At 39.8% G+C, this 21,441-nt stretch overlaps 1 long non-coding RNA gene across 1 annotated transcript; it reads right to left on the minus strand.

The window, feature by feature from the left end:
* Nucleotides 1–10,647: 10,647 nt before the first annotated feature.
* On the minus strand, nt 10,648–21,422 carry LOC134135796 (uncharacterized). The gene is made up of 4 exons (XR_009957384.1): nt 21,333–21,422; nt 14,057–14,165; nt 12,865–12,949; nt 10,648–10,816 (listed from the first exon to the last, which is right to left on the minus strand). It is a non-coding gene; the product is annotated as an uncharacterized LOC134135796 (long non-coding RNA).
* Between the last annotated feature and the right edge of the window lie 19 nt (nt 21,423–21,441).

Below are 21,441 nucleotides of genomic sequence, written 5' to 3' on the forward strand. Positions count from 1 at the left end.
TCCAACTAGACTCCACGACACGGATCACAACACTCCAAGTTCTGCCTTTTATCCAGTTCTCAATCCACCTCACTGTCCACCCATCTAACCCACACTTCCTGAGCTTACCTATGAGGATGTTGTGGGAACAGTGTTGAAAGCCTTGCTGAAATCAAGGTAGACAACATCCATCTACCCTGCCAGTCACTCCATCATCGAAGGCTATCAGATTGGCTAAGCAGGATTTCCCCTTGGTGAATCCATGCTGGTTACTCCTGATCACCTTCTTTTCCTCCATATGTCTGGAGATGACATCCAGAATGAGCTGTTCCATCACCTTTCCAGGGACGGAGGTGAGGCTGACTGGCCTGTAGTTGCCTGGGTCCTCCTTCTTGCCCTTTTTGAAGACTGGAGTGATGTTAGCTTTCTCTAGTCCTTAGGCACCTCTCTAGTTCTCCACGAAAAATGGTCTAAGCATTAGTGTTGTCTCTTGGAATAAAACAGCAGACTGTACATAGGGGTTTGCCTTACTCATCTGAGTGGTCCAAGGGTGTTCAGTAAGTTAACCCACAGATAGGCCAGCTAGTAGAAGGGGTGGTCTGTAAAGGGTTCCCAGGCTTTGGTGGAACATTTGTAAATGTGTTCGTGACTGAAAGGATACAAGAAGGGTTTTGAAAGAAGAGATGAATATTTGAGGGAGCATTGGCCTTTTATAATACTGTAATTGCATCAGTGATTTTCTACTTTGTGATGGCTGGTGAAGTTACAATATCAAATCATTACTTGTTTTCTAAAATTAATTGGTTGGGTAATAATTTAAAATAAGAAGTATGTTTACAAAATACATTCACTTCTATCCTTGTTATCTTTTAGAGTACTAGAGAGGTTATTTATTATATATCATATTAATTTCCTTTATTTTAATATAGCACACTGTATTTTTATTTAAAAAGTGACTAACTAGGTTTAACAGAATTAAAGAAACCAAAACCTTCAAAATTAAACAAAATTGGAAACTCTAAAACTATAATGGCAGTAACAATTTGCAAAGCTGAATAAAAAGGTAAATAACATACACATTACACTCAGGCTCAACTGCTACTATAAAAACGTTGTTAATGCTTTCTGTTTCACAAAATGCCATTTTAAAGGATATTTTAGGCATTTTCTTCTTTACAGCATTGACAGAGGCTAAACATATATTAGTTAAAATATAAATAGCCTTTTTCTACAGGCTATAATAACCTCTGTGGAAGAGACCTGATAAGCACAATGCCTTTCTCCATCAGTGTTACACATGGGACATGGGCTGTGACAGGAGAATCACCTCCCCTAGGAAAAGGAAAAATCTCAAAATTAACCTTCCTTTCACTACCCCCAAACTTCTGAACAGCTACATTTTGGCTATATCTGAACTTTGCACATGTGAGATGTTTACATCCAGGATTTCAGTTCATCCAGAGAGAGAGAGCACGTATCTCAACTTCCTGAGTTTTCAGGAGTGATGAGATGGGTTGTTTTGGCCTTAGCTCATCTTTAATTCACCAGTGGCTGTCAGGCCTTTTATATCAGGTTAGGCCTTGGAAGACAAAGCTCAGAGGTCACAGAGAAGGTACTCACTTCAGGGAAGACAGGTTGTCCTCACCATGGCACAGCTAGCCAAGAGAAAATTCTGTCACTAGAGAAGTCACATGTAATTGATTTTATTTGATTAGCTTGAATATAAACATGCTAGTTTTCTGACCTATGATTTGAGGTCTTTCTTCTCAAGCCAATCTAGCAAATTTTCAGGTAGGAAACTCCAAGGGCATCATGATGGAGTGGAGTACATGTCTGTGTACACATAGCGTGGGATCAGCTACTACGCTGATTCTAGTATAAGCAAAATATTGAGAGTTTAAAGCAGTATCAAATGTTCGTGATATCAAAGATGTAATGTAACTCCTCAACATTCCCTGTCAAAGCTTAAAAATTATAACTTACTTTCTCTTATGTTTGAAAAATGAATGCATGTGAAAAACATTCTACCCCAACTCCTACTGACTGCCTTATCTAAATACAAAAATGGAAAAGCAGAGATATGTTCACAGATCTTCCCATCATAAACACTGTTATCTTCCTCATGTCATTTATAGACCGCAGAAGTGATTAAAAGATACTTACAGGAATGTGTAAACTAGCCATAGATAAGATGAAGAAACTATCTTTCTTGCTAAAAATGAAAGAAATTCAAAGTTCCAAAAAGTTTAACAGAGTTTTTTTTCACTACCATTTTTCTCCGACCAAGTCTAATCCAAACCTTAATGAATTAAGCGCTTTTAGCTTTAATGTTCAGGCTTGAGAGGTAGACGAAGATTAATCAGTTTCTATGCCGTATCATCTAGTATTCGCATGCAAATGTGCCTGTCTGAGTCATTTCATCAAATGTGATATTATTCCTCCATCAAACTACTGCAAACAGAAACTCTGCCAGAAAAAGGAAATTATCCCTGCAGATAAAACAAGGTGAGATATTTCAAATGCAAATTCCTTTTTTTTTACATTTCACCAAAGGATTCCCACGAGCTGTTTTACAAAAGCTAGGGGAGCGTACATCCTGTGGCCTTCAGATTTTTTCCTGTTTTCGTTCCACCTGATGGTTCTGTTCCTTGGAAGAAGTTTCTGAGTGATCAAACGGAGCTCTATGGGTACATCTTTGTTTGCTGTGTGCTCTGGGGTTATACAGCGAGCAAAGGAGGTTATCAGAAAGGTCCTAATTCTCCAGTTAAAGTTAATAGTGACTAATCCATTTGTTGAAGTAAACATCCACCAAATAAAATGCTGCTTAATGAAGCGAAACATTCAGAATTCTTTTTTAATTTTGGTAAATTTTTTTCCTAGAACTCCATTATCCAAGTGGAAAACGAAGAATGATAATGTAATTCTATGTCCTTTGTTTGGGATTCATCTCATCTAACCTTGGCCATCTCACATCCGCATTTACATCTGAGTTGGTTGCATAGCCTCTCTAGTGATGAGAAATAGGTATTTTGAGAATACAATTCATGCAATGTATTTTAGACACTTGCAAATGAGTGAATGGTATCCTAAAAAATGCCCATTTCCCTCATTTAGCTAGGGTGGGAGACCAGTTCAGCTGTAAACCTCTGAGGTTAAGTGGGATGAACACCCATCTTTTTGTCTATATCAAAATATGCACACACACACACAATGAAGCTTCCCTAGGTTAGAAAAATTAGGACCTAAAATCTACCATGCAAAAATTTAGATATGCAAGGATTATGACAGCTTGAGCAGCTTTAATTCACCTTTTATATGAATGTTTTGTGATACGGTCTTGAATGTGTCACATTGTTTTTTTCCCATAGGATGCTTCCTTCACTCAGCGCACAATTAATGAGCACTCAGCCAGTGACTGAAAAAAGGAACAGCAGTTATAAAGTCAGAAGCCTTTAAACTTAGCACTGTACAATATTTTGATGACTAAAACAAAAGCTATGTGGTACATAGAAAATGAATTTTAAAAAGGGATTTTCAGTTCTCAAAATCCATTTGTAAACAGGAAGGCATCATTAAGGGCATGTATTCTTAAGGTCAGTTCATGCTGAGGTCAGTTCTTGGCCTCTACATTTTTATTAATGATCTGGAAGAAATCAGAGAATCCTTACTGATTAAAGTGTACATGTGACACATGAAGAGGATACACTGAAACAAATGAGTTGATAAGCTGCTGCAAGCAAATGATACGCGAATCAATACAGCTAATTGTAATTCAACAGAATTCAGGAATTATCCATATAATTAGACACTATCTTGGGAAAAGTAACTGAAATGATTGGGGCATCATGTCAGTCAGCTGGAGATGAGTTCCTTGTGCAGTATGTAAATGGAATAATGGCAAAAAAATCCAGTCCTGGGATATATAAGCAAAATAATATTGAAAAGGGGTAACCTGTATTTGGCGCTAGTAAGTCTTCTTCTGAGATGCTATGGACAGTCCTAGCACCTCCAGTTCAAAAAGGAATAAACTGGATCTCTCTGGTTCAGAGATGAATGGGGAGAAAGATTAAAGGATCAGAACACCTGCCTTAGTGAAAAACTGACACGTTCACTCAGGTTATCTAAAGAAGAAATGCCTTAGTGCCTTGATCACAGTATCTATTTACTTCCAGAGGTTGTAGAGATTCAACAGTTGAGAAATCTTAAGTCTGAAAAGCATAAACATAACAAGATTGAGTGTCTGGAAGCAGAAGGTAGAGACATTCAGAAATAGAAATTAGATGCATAAAGATGAAGAAAAATAACCACTTCAGTAACTTAAAAAATAGTGATAAATTGTCCATAGTGCAAATATCTAAATTGAGATTCTCTATCTTTTTTAAAGGAATGCTTTAGTCAGTTAAACAAAAATTAATTTTGGGAAGAATTGACCTGTGCTATACAGAAAGTTGGAGTAAACTATCATCTCCAAACTGAAAACTGAAAACCGATGATTATGTCATTTCACGTACATTGCTGTGTGGGAGCCCCAAGTCTTATTTACTGTACATTATTCAAAACCTGATATGATTATAAAAATATTATTTTTTCATGGAATTCCTTTCATCACATTGTCAGGGTGCTGCACCAACATTAATCTGTACAACATGTCAGCTCAAGTGGTGGAGTGGTATTACTGGTATTTTAGGGAAAGAGCACCAAAGTGAGATTAAGTTCAAAAGTGCCTGTTAACCGCAGAAGTAAAATTTGAAAGCTGCAAACCTGACCCTAGCAGCTCACATGGAAACTTAGAAATGAAGATCACACAACTGATGACCACTTCTGGTGAAAACGTGCTTCAACTGATTGGCTGGAGAACTGCGGGAATTTAGCGGCAGATTCCAGTTCTGCAGAGCAACATGCCAAGTTTTAATCTGGAAACCGTTCCTTCCTGTTCTGAAATGCCCTTCATTGATCAGTACAGACCTTCTTGTGTCTATAGCGTATGAAGCAGGAGTTTTCTTTATAAATAAATATATAATCCCCTTCACTGCACAACCCCAGTTCATCCTCAGAATATATTCTTCCACAGCAATCAGTCTGGTAAAAGTAACAAGGTGATAAAGATCCAGTGTAATGCACATCCACGAGGTTGGAGAGAATTTTTCTGAAATTCTGGTATTTCTAAGTTATCGAGAGTCTAAATTTGCAATCTGGGTGCTTCTTCTAACAGTTTCATTTTTAAAATGTGTCAACTCCTGGGCTATTTGTCTTTCTCTTTCTTATTTTACTCTTTTAAGCAGAAAAAGTATCATTGTTGTTTCACCAGCTGTTTTCTCAGTACGGTTAAAATAGTGAGACCCAGCATGCAGAACTGCTCCGTATGAGTTAACGGGGGGATGAGCTCAGACTAGTCAGCTGCCATCCTTCCACTGTCCTCACATAATCTGACGTTGCCTTGTGAGAGCACTCTGGTACCACCATCACTCTCGCCCACATCTCGGCATCAGTCCCCTCTGCCCAGTCGCTCCCCAGATAATGCTGGCTCGGCCTTTCTCAGTTTCACCTATGACTTCCTCTTGGTCGCTGCATGCACATAGCGAGAGGGACTTCTGCAGGCAAGTGCAGAAGTTAAGGGGAGAGTCTTCACCACATGAGCATATCCATACACAAGAAAGGCAGGAAACCATGAGGAAGTCCACAGAAAACTAGAGCAGCTGAGCAGAGAGAGGAACCTGGAAAAAACATCTTCTCTGGACACCCTGCTTACTAGAAAGGCAGGCCGAGGACCTCAGCCAGGGACCAAACCCTGTGGTTTGTATCCCATAAATTTTCCTCAGCTGCTGCATGGCTGCTGAAGGCGATAGGGGCATGGAGGCATGTGGAGCAGGCTGACGGCCAGGTCGCACACGTGGAGCTGCTGCTGGCAGCCTCCCTCTGCCAGGTCACTTCAAAGCAGGCTTGCTGCGGCAAGTAGCAAGCACTGCCCCAAGCCCAGTGCGGACACGGCCACTGAACTACCTTACCTGGTTGAACAGCACATGGGCAGCACCATGACAAAGGCAAGGAGACCAGACTCCTCTCATTTTGGCCTGAAGCACAGGATATGCTTTATTAACTTAACTACTTTGTATATCGCATTTTTTTTTAATAGAGGTGCCTGGGAGGAAGGGACTTCCTTCAGCATGCAGGGAGGATATTGTGCCTGACTAATTTTATGGGTCCCTGTTGACAAAAGGCTTTATCTTTGCTTTCTATCCATTTAACTATAAATCTCTGCATCTATGATTTTTGACTTGTGGAGTCCCATATAATTTAGTTTGATGAATGGTTTTGTGTTTTATGATAGTGCAATGAAATCTTTTGGTAAGATGCAGCGATTCATTTCCTCATCATTAAAATAGCCAATAAATCAAGGTGAAACAAAGACTAATGCTACTGTGTGAGCTGCCAGTTAAGAATTAGAAAGTACCTTTGTAATAGCTCAAAACGCATCTCAAAGTGTGAAACTCAGATGTGAAGGAATTCTCAAGCAGTCTCAGTCCCTGGTATCTGCAGTGTGTGGTGCTTCTCTGAAACATCTCTCACTCCTTCCGTGCCTTGAGTACAGTGTGGTGCCACAAACAGTTTGAACCACAGTAACTGCTTTTTTCCACTGTGTAATAATCCTCATACATTTCTTGACTATTTAAATATCTTGATAATGCACTGAAGAGCCACAAGCTTCAAAAAAAAATTAAGTTTCCAATACTAGACACATAAAAGTTGAATACTAGAAACTTTATCAGTAAGTAGCAATGTATGGATGAGCATTTAAGGTTTTTTACAAGTCAAAAGTTCTTTTTAAAATCAAAATTCCTCCATCATCTGTCCCAGGATATTTTCCATCAGAAAGGGCATAGGAAAGACAGAGATATTGATGCTTTGCAACTACAGCAGGAAGCATAGTGCAAACTATGAGGGATTGGGAATAGGCAGGCTGTTCTGACAAGACCATTTTTCAGCAAGGAACTCTAATCAGTGGCCAGGGCCTTCACTGCCTTCACAGCTAAGATTAATTAATAGGCTCTCATCACTGTAATACATTCAAAAAATGCCTGTCTGCAAAGAGGTATTGCAAGTGTGGTTCTGCAAGAAATATTGTGCTGGGCTGGCACGGGTAAGTATTTACTATTTTCCTTTCTGTCTGATACTGTTAAATGCATGTGTCACATTGGAAGAGATGGGCTTACAGATGGTGTAGAGACAGAAAACAAAGAACAGAAATTTGGTGCAAAACCGTAACAGCATTGGCATAATGGAGGGAAATCTATGCCTTCTGCAAGATGCATTTCTACGGCGGAGTTTAACACCTATAAGCTCTGCACTACAGGAGTAGTAGAAAGCAGCAACATAGCCAGACCTCTCCTCAGCCTCACTGGACTTCGCTGGATACCAGCAACGCTTCTGTTCCACCAGTGTTGGCTGCAAAACAGCACCTGCCTTGCAGATCACGGCACTGGATTTCCTAGAAATGCTTTATCCTTCATCATCACCTAACATGTAGAGATGCTACTTCTGCAACCAGTTCTGTAATTTCCAAGCACCTCTTGAGCAGACAGTGTTGACTATAGAGTTGTGGGGATAGCTTGGATCTGAGCCTTTTGCAAAAAGAGAGGCAGGCAGCATGTATCTAAAGAAGTACCTATGCTTTTTCCATGAAAAAAAAGGAAGAATTGGGGCTAAAATCTGAGAGATCTGCTGCCAGCACTGCATCCCCAGTCAGCAGTGGCCCAGAGAGGAGTGAGTGTGGTGTGGACATGTTCTGCGGGGGGACAGGGTAGACCTGTGGTGTGAGCCTCCTCTAGCTAGCGAGCTGTGGTCTGGAAGGGAAATGAGTATTAATAGTGACATAACAAATTATGTCTAATGACATGTCAATCAACCTATTTTCCAAGCTGGTTCATTGCCCCAGTGTACGCATGTCCAGACTCTGCCAAAGAAGTATCAGTGATTGTAGAAGTATACAAGGATACATACATATACGTACCTACATACCTCTCTCAAGAAGAGACATGCAGCAGTATAAACGATTGTTCATTGTGTGTGTTGTTCTTCTGGTTAGTGTGTGGGTGTCTGACACTAACTGCATGTCTGTATCATGAAACATGAGGGTAGATGTTTTACACTAGAAACATTTCTGTGACATTTGCATCTAATTATTAGGCCATTTGACTCCTTACATGTTCAGTATTTCTAGAAACTTACATTTAAATCAGTGCTTAACGGTTATGTGAATACCCAGTCTCATGATTTATTATCAAAAGCTTTTTTCTCTCTGCATGGAGGCTCTCTAAAAGTTTTGCAGTATGCATTGCAGTTAATACACCAACAGAAAAGTACACTGCTATGAATATATACTCTTAACACTTTGTTTTTATCATTTTTACCATATGTTTAGCTTGCTATGGGAAAACAATATTAGACAAATTTTCCTTATCTTATTTCTGGAAAGGGCAAAATGGATATTGCTAGTATTCTTTCTTCTTCAACGGAAAAAAAAGGCATAGACAGTGGCTGACAGTTTAGATAGCATAATAGATGTTGATACTCATAAAATAGAACAGGTGTTCTATAATTATACCTTGCAGTATTCAATCATGAAGAGCTGTTTGAAAATACTGAATGCTGCCTGTTTCCTACCCAGTAGATTATGATAGTGTTCCTACAGTTCATTAACAACACTAGCAAAAATGAGAGGCAATTTAGAGGCTTTTATTCCCTTGCTACTGGAATATCTCCACACAGAGTCTTCCCATGATCAGCATACTGATTTGAAATTTGTATATAGCTTTACATCAGCAAGACTTTGTTGGAGTTGCCTGAGATATTAACAGAGGTTCCCCCGGCAAGTGCGTGGCCCCTGTGCTCTGTCTGCTGGGCCAGTAGCCACTTGGATTCTGAATATAATTTAAGATGGTGGTTTTAACATTTAAACTAGCCCATAGTGTGGTGGTAAATAAATAAGTTCACCTGCATGACATACAGGAAAAGTTGTAAGCTTAAAATTGCTAAATTAAAGACAATTAGAACTGCTAAATTATTCCACTGGTGGAGCACATCTGTTTCAGCCAGTGCCTGCCTCTTTGCAGGATGTGGCAGCAGCTGTGGCCAAATTGGGCTCCAAGCCAAGTTAACCGCTGTTCTCTGTTGCCCGTCTGCACTAAGCCTTACACCAAGGGAAAGGAAGGGAATTTAAGAGACGTGCTCTAATGCCCGCCCAGGGTTGCCTTCCTGGCCCCACAGATGGATCTGGCACTCAGGACAACCTGCATGTCCTACAGGTGGCAATATCAGGCAGTTCGGTGACAAAGAGGCCTTTCTCAGACATCCCTGGCATACCCTGGGCTGAGGCTGAATTCATGGGCTTTTGGCAGCAGGAGGAAGGTTGGCTTTGGACTGTTCCTCAGGGTGGACCTGGCCACCTCATCCACCCCAGAAGGGTCTCACCCACTGCGGGGCCTTATGACACCTCAGTTACTCATTGCCGACAGTTGTCACAGGCAGGACACTAGACAAGGTGAATCTTTGGTTTGAACCAAATCCTACTTTGGGACGTAATGACCTTTACAATGTACTGCAAAAGAGGTCTTCCTAAATTTTTATACTGTAACAGAGAACTGAGTGAAGTAAACTGAAAACAGAGGTCAGATTCTTATGCAGACACTGTTAGCAGTAAGGGCAGGATATGTGGTGTTAGGGGGATGTTGGGAAGTTACGTTTTAAATTCTGTTCACTACATTAAAACTACCTTTGCAATCTACTTAGACACATTAAATCTGACTATCTAGACACACTAAAAAAAGACTAATTTTAACTAGAATAAACAAGTAATCTGTGAGAAAACTATTTTGGGGGAGTTTCTTATGGGATTATTATAAAGGGGGAGTGAATGCCTGTGGTGAGACCTCAGTATCTGATTAACAAAGCTATGAACATTCATTAAGTCTCTCCTTCTCCCAAGAATATTGGCTCCTACTGCAGCGGACTCCTTCTTTAGCTTTTCTTGGAAGAAGAGTCCCTGAAAAAACAGGTTAGACCCCTAGAAAGGAGTGTCTGAGGGAAATCCAGATGCTCCAATCTGTTCCAGGGGTCTCTTACAAAACACACTGCCTCACAAACTCGACCACTGTCAGATTTTGGGAAGAATAAGCAAATTACACAGGTCTCAGTCCTCAAAGCTACTCTTGAGACAGGCAATATTTACAAATGTTTTTTAGCGAGCAGATATTTTCTTCAGTAGAAGTATCACCAAGCAATTTACCTACAATTGTGTCGGTCTGGGCAGGCAGTCTCAACCTCAATAGACAATTTTTTCTGCAATGTTGTTAGCATTTCAATTAAGTGAGAAATGAACACAAAACGTTTGGCTTTGATCTGGATGCTTGCTGTCAAGAGCTCTTCTCAAGGGTTGACATTTATATAAGCCAATGTGTGGCTTGGCTCAGCATGATCCCTGACATGACCACAAAAATTTGCCATTAAGAAATCTAGTAGGTACCTCTCTTGCCAAACTGTTAGCAGTAGTGAGCTCCTCATTTGACAAAGATTAAGTAAAAATTTATATTTATAAATATATATCTATAAATATATTTATACATTTTATTCTCTTTGTAATTGGCTTCAGTTGTTGAATTCAGATACCATGCACAAGAGTCTAGATATTTTTATTCAAGATTTCATGCAGTTAACAGTGGGGCAAAGTTTTCATAAATGTGATGCAAAATGTTGTCTCTTACGTTGCTGTTGAATGATGCTGACAGCATGCAGCACAGAGAGTAAAATGAGAATCATCAATCAGAGATCTAGAGAACATGACCTGCAAGAAAAGATTGAAGGAGTTCGGATTGTTTAGCCTAATGATGAGAAGCCTTAGAGCAAAATAATAGACTAGATGACTTCTCCAATCTCATGTTTCATGTCTTCTCTATTCTATAATGCTATGGCCCAGGTATAGTTTTCATATTGTTTCTTCAGAAAATGAACAAATGAATGAATGAAAGGGAAAAAATAAAGAAATCTTTCTCTCTTTTTCTTCTGTTTCCTACAATAAATATCAAAACACTCTAGTTTGACTATTTCTGAGCACCGAAAGTCTAAAAACAGTGTAATCCATAGGTTCATAATCCACTTTAAAAGCTACCTTGAGGGCAGCCATCAACAGCCAAACCAGGCGATCTGCTAGCCTGGAATTAGTTAGCTATCCTCTTGCAGCAGTCAGAGATAGCTAATTTCCATTTGGCTTCTGCATCTCTGAGAATGCTCAGTCAGGTATTTCTGTATCTCTTTCTCCATTCGGAATACCTACATGGTACCAAAAACCTTGTGAAACTGAGGAGTTTCGGGTAGCGCTCCAAATGCATGCATATTACCTTGGCCATATTAACAATTCCTGCTGTCATGGCAGGGAGGTGCCACTGAACAAGAGTCTGAAAATGCTGCAGATAAGAAAACTAGCCAATGCCTGAAAAGCGATGGTGGGAGATTCCTAGCCAATCCCCCAGTTTTTTTGTCATTAACAATGGAACTGTACAGGCTATTCCTGTGAATGTACCATGTATTTATTCAGTGGCATAGTGATAGTTCTGTTTTGTTTTCTATTTCTTCCCTAGTAATCTCTAAAAGAAGGCCTTTTCCACCTTCTCTGAGTGTTACATTGATGCTTTTTAGAGTACTGTCCATGGTCTGTCTATATTTTCTCCATGAATCATAACAATTTATTCAGAGACAATCGCTATGCCTTCCTAGTTGCAGGGATTCTTTCTTTTTAAAAGAAAAAGTATTAACTGCACTTACTGGTGCTGAAATTCTTTTGCTGTATTGCTCTGCATTTATTCAAATGAGATCTCTGACTTAAATGTAGCAACACAACAAGACGCAAACTAACACAACATGACTTCACTGTACATGTCATGTAAAATATAGCAGAACTCAAAGTAGAAATCTGACGTCCTCACATAGATTGCAGCCACCCAGAGGACTGAACTGACATGTAATGTAACCCAAAGAAAAATCTCTCTCTCTCTGTCTGTCTCTTATTATTGGATAGATTTCTCTTGATGGAATAGTCCAGAAGATCTCATATCTAAAGAAAGCACTAAGGTGTTTTCAGTATCACCAAAGGTTTCAAATTTAACATGAGTTATATTTCTTCAGTCCCTTCACATGCAATAAAATTAAAAATTAAAGCCTCTGGATTCATTTTATCATTGGAACATCTGTAGCTGGTGATCATAATGCTTGCTAATGAATAACTCTATTCATAGAGTACTCAGAAAGCTGTATCTTGTTGAATGTTGATAAAAACAAAGTGCAAATCATAAGGGAACTACAAAAGGTTATTTTACTGGTTGAATGAGAGGTCTGTGTATGGTTTCTTTTTAGGTGGGTAATCTTGAAAACATAGGCTTCTCTGAAATTAACTGGAAAATAAGAGAATGGGCATTTAAAATAATCTCAGCAATGATCCAAGGATACTATCAGCTGACCACGTGATGTTCACTTCTCTATGAGCTTCAAGCTGAAATTTTGTTTTGTTTATGGGGCCACCCCGTTTCCAATCCTAGTAAGTCAGTTAAGTACAATATGACTTCCTGATACAATGCAATATAAAAAAAAAGAAACAAAATATGCCAAATATTACCTTCTAGGATACCCTGAGAAGTAGACAACTGCTGTTCCTATTGCAGCAATGCTTAACATTGCTGGTTTCCCTGATGGACGACATGGTGCTCTAGCAGGCTGATCAGATATGCAATCACAGGGATCAAAAGAGTGACTAGGGTATGGTCTTTTCCCTCCTTCTCTTCCAAACAATGAGTGATTTGCGCTTTGATGTTACTCATCCTAGAGGGGACGTGGCATTACCTGAGCCTGAGGGGAACTGTCCTTGCAGGTACTTCAGTTCCAGTCGCAGACTTTGTCAGCTACACTTGTGTTTTCACATCAAATACTATTTGTAAGTTTAAGGGAAAAAAGAGAAAAAATAAGGTGTTAAATAGGTCAGAATAAATTCCTGATTATAGTGAATGCAATATGTTGGAAAAAGGCAACTGTCCCTTCTGAATTACGGTAAACATCCACCTATAAACAATGTCAACCATATTTATATAGAAATTCCTGTAAACAACTGAGATCAAGTTCTGCGACCAACCATTACAAATTTCTATCTAAATTTGTGTATTTCAATAGGTATAAGGTCCATTCAGTCAAGAGGAAATACTCTTGTGTTAACAGCCTTCTTCCCTGTCTCTTCCTATCTGCACAGTGAACTGTGTTCATGTCTTTCCGAAAGCTTTTTAAAAGTAGCGCAACTATATATATATATTTTTATATATATATATATATATAATAGATCAAATATGCACAACTGAAAATAAGAAATGGTAGATCAGCCAAATAGCTACATTAAAATCTGCAATGTTAATACATAAGGTCATTTCAACTGATTAAAAACTTGTGCACAAGCACTTCCACTCTCCTCCTATGCCGGTCCTCGAGGGTGCTTTGTGCCACTACGTGACTCGCTGCCTATAAGGTATGGAATGGCAATATCTGCTTGTATCTTCACCAGAAGAGAGCATGGTTGGCGATTGCCCTTCCTCAGGTCCAAACTGCCAGGCTGGATTTTACCTCCACATGGCAGTAGATGGTGTGTTAAGATCTCACTTTGGAGCAGTCCCACAATATTCACAGAAGGCCACAGCTGGATTTAGGAAATTGAGATTTATGAAAACTAGAGACTTTGATGTGTGGGCGCAGGCAGGTAAGGCACTCCCTGGAGTCTGGCTGCCACAGAGACACAGCAAGAGCTTCTCCTTAAGCAGCTAGCAATGTGGTAGATCAGTTCATTCGACTAGATGCTCTTCTTGCTGTTCACTGAAGCTTGAGGGCCAAGACTCACAACAGTGCCCACAAGGTCCTTGTAGAGAAGATTCTGTTACCTCTGGCTGCTACAAAAGATGCAATGTTAGAAAATCAGTGCCTTCATCATGCCAGGATGCATAGCCAACAGCCTCTACAGGAGAATAGATTTGGCCTACCTCTAGAGTGGGCCTACCTGATAGACAGAGAAGTCAGGCTGAGCCCCCATTTTGATTGCATTCACTTCTTAAGGTTCTTGTTTCACTGACTTTTCTAATACTTCTTCAGAAAGCTATTTCTCCCACCTGCCATACAAATAAGAGAAACATTCTGTTCTGATTTAAATAGCTTTGCTTCTCCCATACCTTACTTAATCATTAGGGAACTGTAAAATTGCATAAATAGATGCCATTCAGAATATAAACATTGGAGTGACTTTGATTTGCTCCCTTTTGGCAGAGTACTTTTGAAAGAATGATGAGAAAAGATAACATATCTTGAAATTCCACTCTAACAAACAATAAATTACCCTGCTGAAAGCAGATTATTTTAAAGTACAATCCATACTGCATCTCAGCCCAAAATACAGGCAGATGCCTTGATGTCAAGTAGCTCATTTAAGAAGCAACAGTAGATGTTAAGACAAATAAATGGCCAATAATAAGAGCATCACATAAATCTCTGAAATATAGTAGTAAATGAATGTCATTAGAAGCTCACATTCCAAGTTTTGGAAGAGTAGGAGTTCTGAAGCTAAATACCAATTTTAATATCTTTCATTTACTATCTACCAAGGGACTCTAAAAGAATTCACCACATAAAATATTTCTGTGGGAAGAAAGATCTAAACAGGAAAAATCAGATGCTCGAAAACAAAATCGGTTTCCACGTGCTTTATTATACTGCCGTGGTGTAAACCGGCTGAATCTTGCCCCTGCAGATTTGTAAAGTACAGGGAGAACGTGGATGACATTGCTGCTAGAAGGACACATACCTGTCCATTTCACAGCCTCATCCAAGTGATGAAGCTGCATTAAGTGCAGCAGCAAGTCTCACAGCAGCAATTAGCAATGGTTATGTGCCTGCCTAACACAAATTCAGTGAAGGAGGAGCTTTTTCTGATACCAGGCTCTCTAATCCTGATGAGGTGAAATACAGCCAGCTATGGTATCTCTCTGCACCAGGCTTCATCCCAGCATAGTGAGAGGTTGTGCAGAGAATAACGTGCTCCACAACAGAAAAACGAAGTATCTTGCGAGGGAACAGGATGATTGACCATTCCCTTTTTTTCCCTTCGCATCAGCTGGCAGGATCTCACCCTTTTGCAAGATACTTAGTGTTGGCAAAGGGAAGGCCAAGAAAGTAGAACAGGGCCAGAATTGCCCTTAAACAGAGATTGCCTTAAAGTTGCTGTAAATTACATGGGGACAAGTTGGTGCTCAGACATCCTTTTGGTTCCATGATTTCAAACATGAACAAAGCCATCAGTCTCCCACATTTTCTGTTGAGGGAAGTGCAGCTTGAACTCTGTTGCAGATCCAGTCCTACATCTCTAATGCTCAGAGCTCCCAACAGCACTAAGCAATTCTAGTTGCATCTCTCAAAAGGTTCATTGCACAGTGTACAGGCACTGGTGAGAACATCTGTGTTCAGGAATAATCATCACATCTTCTTCTGAGAATCTCATTCAAACACATCTATAGTTATTTCCAAAAGTATATTCTTTCAGCCATAGGAAAGGTTATTTCAAGAATAAACACTGTTCCTGAGATCAGTTCACCAATATGATCTTTAAAAGCTGCTTTCTCTTATATCTTTCACCTCAGTCAGGAAAAACATACATTTCGCAAAACACAGCAGCATAATAGCAATCCTTGATGTTGTGCTCTTCGTCATGCTTTAGAGTTGTGATGCCTGTCTGAGCACTTACATGTCTGCTGATAAAGTATTATCTCCCAAAAAGATTACACATAATGGGTTTGGATTTTTATGCAACTACAAAACAAAATGTTACTCATAAACTGTCCTGTACAAAGAACCCAAAATAATGGCTCTAACCTTTGATTACATACGAGAGATGGACCAGAAGCAGCAAAATGGATTGGAGTTCACAGGACTATTTCCGTCCTGCATCTCCAGCCTCTGATGCTGGCATTGTTTGCAGAAATTCCACACAAGCCAAATTGTAATCCAGGCTCTTAGACAAGTAAACAATATTTGGAAGAAGTATAAGAAATATGTGAAAGTTATCAGATTCAGACAATTTTGATTCAAACACAAAGAAAGCAACTTAAAAAGAATGTTTTCAAGATAATGTTGTTCTTCTTATAAGCATAAATGACTTGCCTTGGAATCTGTTAGATGGATGTAACATACAAATGCATGTCTTTATTGCTAGCTAAAGCAAAAATTGTGCTAGTACAAAATGGGCAGAAGAGGTCTTCTGTATGTACCAAATGGAGAAGGAAAGATTATAATCCCTGCTATCTACAAAGCAGTCATTTATGCTACTGAAAAACCTTGGAAATTTATGCAAATGGACAATGTACTGGTATTGGTTTTCTAATTTTTTTATTATATTTATCTGGTTTAGATTTGTACTTAAAATTGTAAAAGACTGAGGAAACAAGTTTTTAAAATGATGTATTTAATCTATTGCAACAGCAAATGAACGATGGATTTTTATCTGAATAGGAACATCCAAAGAAATCTTAAAGGACCAGGGAACTGACTTTACCGCCTGCCTTCATACTATGTCAAGCCAACAAAATACTGAAGATGAAACAATTAAAGGAACAAGGGGGAGCATGGTAGAGAGTGGGATGACAGGCATCAAACCCACTTGCCTTGTTGGAAAGGTCTAACTGGGTCCTGAAACATATGTTAAAAAATGTGTAAGACAAAACAGTTCTGAAAACATCACCTATCAGTCCTTTCTTTGTATTATAGAACACTGTTTTAAATTGATTTATGCTTGGAATGGCTATATAGACAACAGCCAGGAGATACTACAAATGTAATACATGCAACATGGGAGGAAAACCCTTTGATACCTAAAAATGTTTTCAGATAAGTCTGGTATCTGAGAGAAACATAGGAGAATGGAATGTATTTGCCACTAGGCTGAAAAAATGCATCATTTCAGCGCACTGGCACACATTTTCTCAGAAAGAGATGGTTCTTATTTTAACACTAGCTTTTCTTTCTAAGAAGCTATCAAGCCACTCTCTCACTGATCTTGGTGTACCAGAAAAAAAGGTCACTGCCCTTAACTGCTCCCCACAACCAGCAGCTGCTTACCATCATCCCCCTCTGCTGGAGGTGTAACAGTCCAGGCACTATAATGCGCTCCGGGAAAAACTGAAGTTAACCTGTGCTCACTTCTGCCAGGAGGAGGATGTCAGGACAAACGCCTCCAAACCGCAGCCATCAGAGCGAAGCCGTACTGAGCACCCAGGGCTGTTACCTCTTTCTCCACAACAGACCTACCTGGAAGTGTCCCTCTGTCAAAGCTTAGAGTCCCCACCGCGATCTGCTGCCAGCAGAGAGGCCTCCCTCTCTGCTCACGCTTCTTTAATTGCCTCCCATAGACTTTTCCCTTTCACTCTTCTCACAGTGCAGCCTAGCAGCAGACTCTGGCTTGTGCACAGAAAACTCTAACAGCAGCTGCTTGCTAGACCCTGCAGGTGGCAGTAAGAAACTCTATAAACTTCTTAATGAAAACAGGACTAACAAACTACAGAGCAGTAATTATACCCCAAAACTTTTCCATAGAGATTCTGGCAACGACTGTTTTCATTCCCTGTTCTCATTAAATGTCTGATGCCTTCTTTCGTGCCTAGTTGCATCCTCAAACTGTGCTCAGATCTGTATGTTACCTGTGGACCAATATAGTTTTCCAGAACTTCTCAATGACATCTGTCAATCAATTCTGCCCTGTCAATAGCCTAAAGAGCAGAGACTAAGTAACAACCAAGTAAGACAAGTAACCCCACAGAACTTAGTAATAATTTTAATTTGAAAGATGTAAAGAAGACAGAGGAATAATCTACTGTGACAAGCAGGAGAAGAAAAATTAAATAGCAGGGAGCATTGCTTTTATCATAATATGCACAGAAAAAAAGCAATTGTGTCCCATCATTGGTGCCATTTAAAACCATGTTTGGTCAAATCAGTTCTGAAATGCACTGGAAATACCAACTTCATCCAAGTGGGCAACTATTTTCTAAATGACTAGTGGGATACTGTCACTGCTCAAAAACAAACTTCATCAAGATGTCTAGTATCGTCTGTATCAGCCTCGTAGTATCGTTTACAACTTAAAACTATCTGATGTATGGGAGAATTAATTTTGACTTAAGCTTCCAGCAACCTGCATAATTATAATTTTGAAACTTCATGATAACTTTCATTTATTATAATGAATTATTGTGCAGAATAGGCATTCGTTGAATATACTTAACACTTCTCTATTTTCTCTTTAGTCCTTTTTTCTATCTCTGATTACACTATTATTGAACCTAATGATATTTCTTTCCCTTGGAGCTAACAATTTATGATGCCATGTAACTTAAAGGACTTCTCATATTTAGTTGTTTACTGCTTAAAGTCCTTGTTGTTAAATAGACTTTCCTATTTTGTTACAACTCTTCCTTAGTACCTTTCAATCAAAAAAAGATGTAACTATTTTAAATTGACTAAGCTCCATAACACTCCCAAAGTTTAATTTTACGAATATTTTACATTAAGTTGGGGCACCACAAGACAATTTGCCACAAGACCATACATTTAGCTATCTCAGAGCTAAGGAAAAGAGTCCAAACCTGCTGATTTGATAGATTTGGGGTCAAGAGCAGAAAAATATCTTTTTCATGTCTAATTAGTTGCTGCTTTTCACCTTCTTCTGTACTGTAGAACATATCTGCTATATGCTTCTGCTTCTTAGTATCATCTAGATTAAAATATTTTGTTTGTGCAGAGGTCTAGGTCATCAACAGCACTCTTGATCTCCCTTCCTCTCTTCTTCTGACATGTCATTTGGCTTTTGCTCTTCCAAGAGAGATCTTAAGTTTATTACAGAGTACTAGAAAGTAATACTTCCTAGACCTTTGTAGGCCATCACAGACACAACGGATGACATTCAGGCAATTCATAAATTTGGTATCCAATGCATGGCTTCCCATGATTTCAGGAGACTCCCTGGTCAAGATCATTCCTTCCAGTTCTATGTTCCTGTAACTCTAGCCTTTCTGTAGTCTGTAGACAAAGCTCCTACTCTAAGATCCTAATTCATTTAAGCATTCCATTCAGTCCATCCCAGAAAGCCTCTTAGTACCTTCTTAGCATTAAGTATGTTCTTAAGTCTCACTGGTTTCGACACGATTTGAGCTTGCATCGTAGGAAAAGCACTTACTTGAGTCTGTCCTGAACTCAACATGTATTCTTCTGAACAGGAGCCAAAGTTCTTCTTATAAAATTAATACCCTTTTTTAAATTATGTATTACTTTTTCCATCCTGTCCTAATCACGGAATGAGTTAATGCTACTTGGAAAATATAAAATTAATTAATGGAGGTAGGAAATGTAAGATTAAGATAACATGTTCAGGAAGTATATGCTGTTCCTTCTCACATCTGTTTTCACTCTATCTTCTGCATTTGAATTTCCTTCCAAATGATCAAACATTGTCATCTACTCTGAGGCTGTAAGCCGCTAATGTTGTCGTAAGTCTCTGTTTGATATTGCCTGTTTCTGCCTGTTTACCTCACTTGTGTCTGGCATGCCTTTCTCCTCTGCTGTAAATAGGACCACTGTATCATTGCTGATTAATGTGGCCTGCTGATTAATGATCTCTACTCTTCCAAATCACATTTGCTTTTTTTCATTTTTTACTGAAATGCCCACATTCAAAAATAGACTTTCACTCTATTTATAAAATAGTCTATAATCCAAACCCTTCTTAGATTAATCCTTCCTGACTTTTTCTTTCTGAAGTCCCCTGTTACGTTTATAAGAAATTAACTACATCTGTGAGGGGAGAAGTCAGAACTTTCTGATCATCATTTAAAGCAATTATCTGTGCAGTAACAAACTTGTGTTCCCAAATGACTTAATATTTTACTTTCTTCCTTGCTCTTCTTAGTTCAGTTCTATTACACTCTTCATTCTTCTTCCCTTTTGGTTCTAACATTTATCTTACTTTAATAGTCATATTCTACTTTAAATTAAATAATAAACTCTTAGTACAGATGAACTTGTATTCTATGAATTTTTGCAACTAACAGCACATGGATCCAGATACTGATACAATATAGAAAACAGACTGCAAATTTGTAAATGGTTTAACATCTATAACTATATAGATCATGCCTCTGATAGTCCCAAAGGTTACGACTACCTCACTTCACTGTCTGTTCATACAGATTCAATAAACCAGAAAGACAAAGGCAAATCTCAGTCTTCATTTGAAAACATTTATCTGGTGCATTTTTTCCATAAACTCATAAATCACTTATTTAACTGGTCATGATTCAAAACAGGAACAAGCCTATGACCTTCACTTCTGCAACAGATGACTTCTAGTACTGACAAGAGTCACCCTGATCACATTCAGATTTTAAATGGGTAGGATTAACACCAGGGTTACATGTAGGATGAGTATCTGTGCTGTGAGGAAAGTGAAGAGTCAGGCTAAAGCAGCTATTCAGAAGGGGATGCCAGAATTAAATGATCATTGCTGCCACTGCAGGTCCCCGGGATAAATTTCTGGTTTAATGAACGCAGAGGTCATTAAGTTACATTTAGGATTCGGCAGTGAGCTCATTGTGAGCCTAGTCTAGAAAACTTGCTAAGGCAACTAGTTATATCTTGGCTTGGAGCAAGCACAGGTCTGTAGAATAAATTTTAGACCATAGACAGAGTAAAGCTTAGTGGTAAAAAAAAAAAAAAAAAAAAATCAAAGCGGGGAGGAAGAAACCTTAGCTCCATAGCAGATTGCAGCATCGTGTTGTCTTAGGAATCTGTTACAGCAGGCTGTGCCTATGCTTAGAGCACGTTTGGGTCGCTACGCTTTTGGCTCGTGTTAGGACCACATCTAAGGTGAAAAGTCTGGCTGCTGGAGGCCTAGCAAAAACCTAATGCCTAATTTTAGGAAGGACTGATGGAAAGACTAAAAATCCATCCCGCTGGGCACGGCCACGGCGGCACCAAAGCCGCGATGCGGCGGTGGCTCCAGCTCACGGCGGAGCAGGCGTATCCAGCGGGCGAGAGGACGCGGGCTCTTCGCTGTGGAAGGTGCCTGGCCCCGGGGCGCAGATCCTCGCCGCGAACCAACGCTTTAGTCCTGCCCCTCGAAACGCTCGGGACGGCGAGCGCCCGACGCACTACAACGCCCGGCCTGGGACGATGGACGCGGCCACCGCGCCGCCAGCGCTGCTCGGACAGGTTCCGTCAGCCTTGCGGCCCCTCTTTACCTTCCTACCGGGTCCCCGCGATGCCCCAAAGCCGCTGACGGGGGCGCAGGGGGAGAGGCCGGCGCGGCGCGACGCCGCGCCAGGCCCGCGGCTCCTCCCGGCGGCGCAA

Source organism: Rhea pennata, chromosome 1, assembly GCF_028389875.1.
Source record: "Rhea pennata isolate bPtePen1 chromosome 1, bPtePen1.pri, whole genome shotgun sequence".
NCBI classification, from domain to species: Eukaryota; Metazoa; Chordata; class Aves; order Rheiformes; family Rheidae; genus Rhea; species Rhea pennata.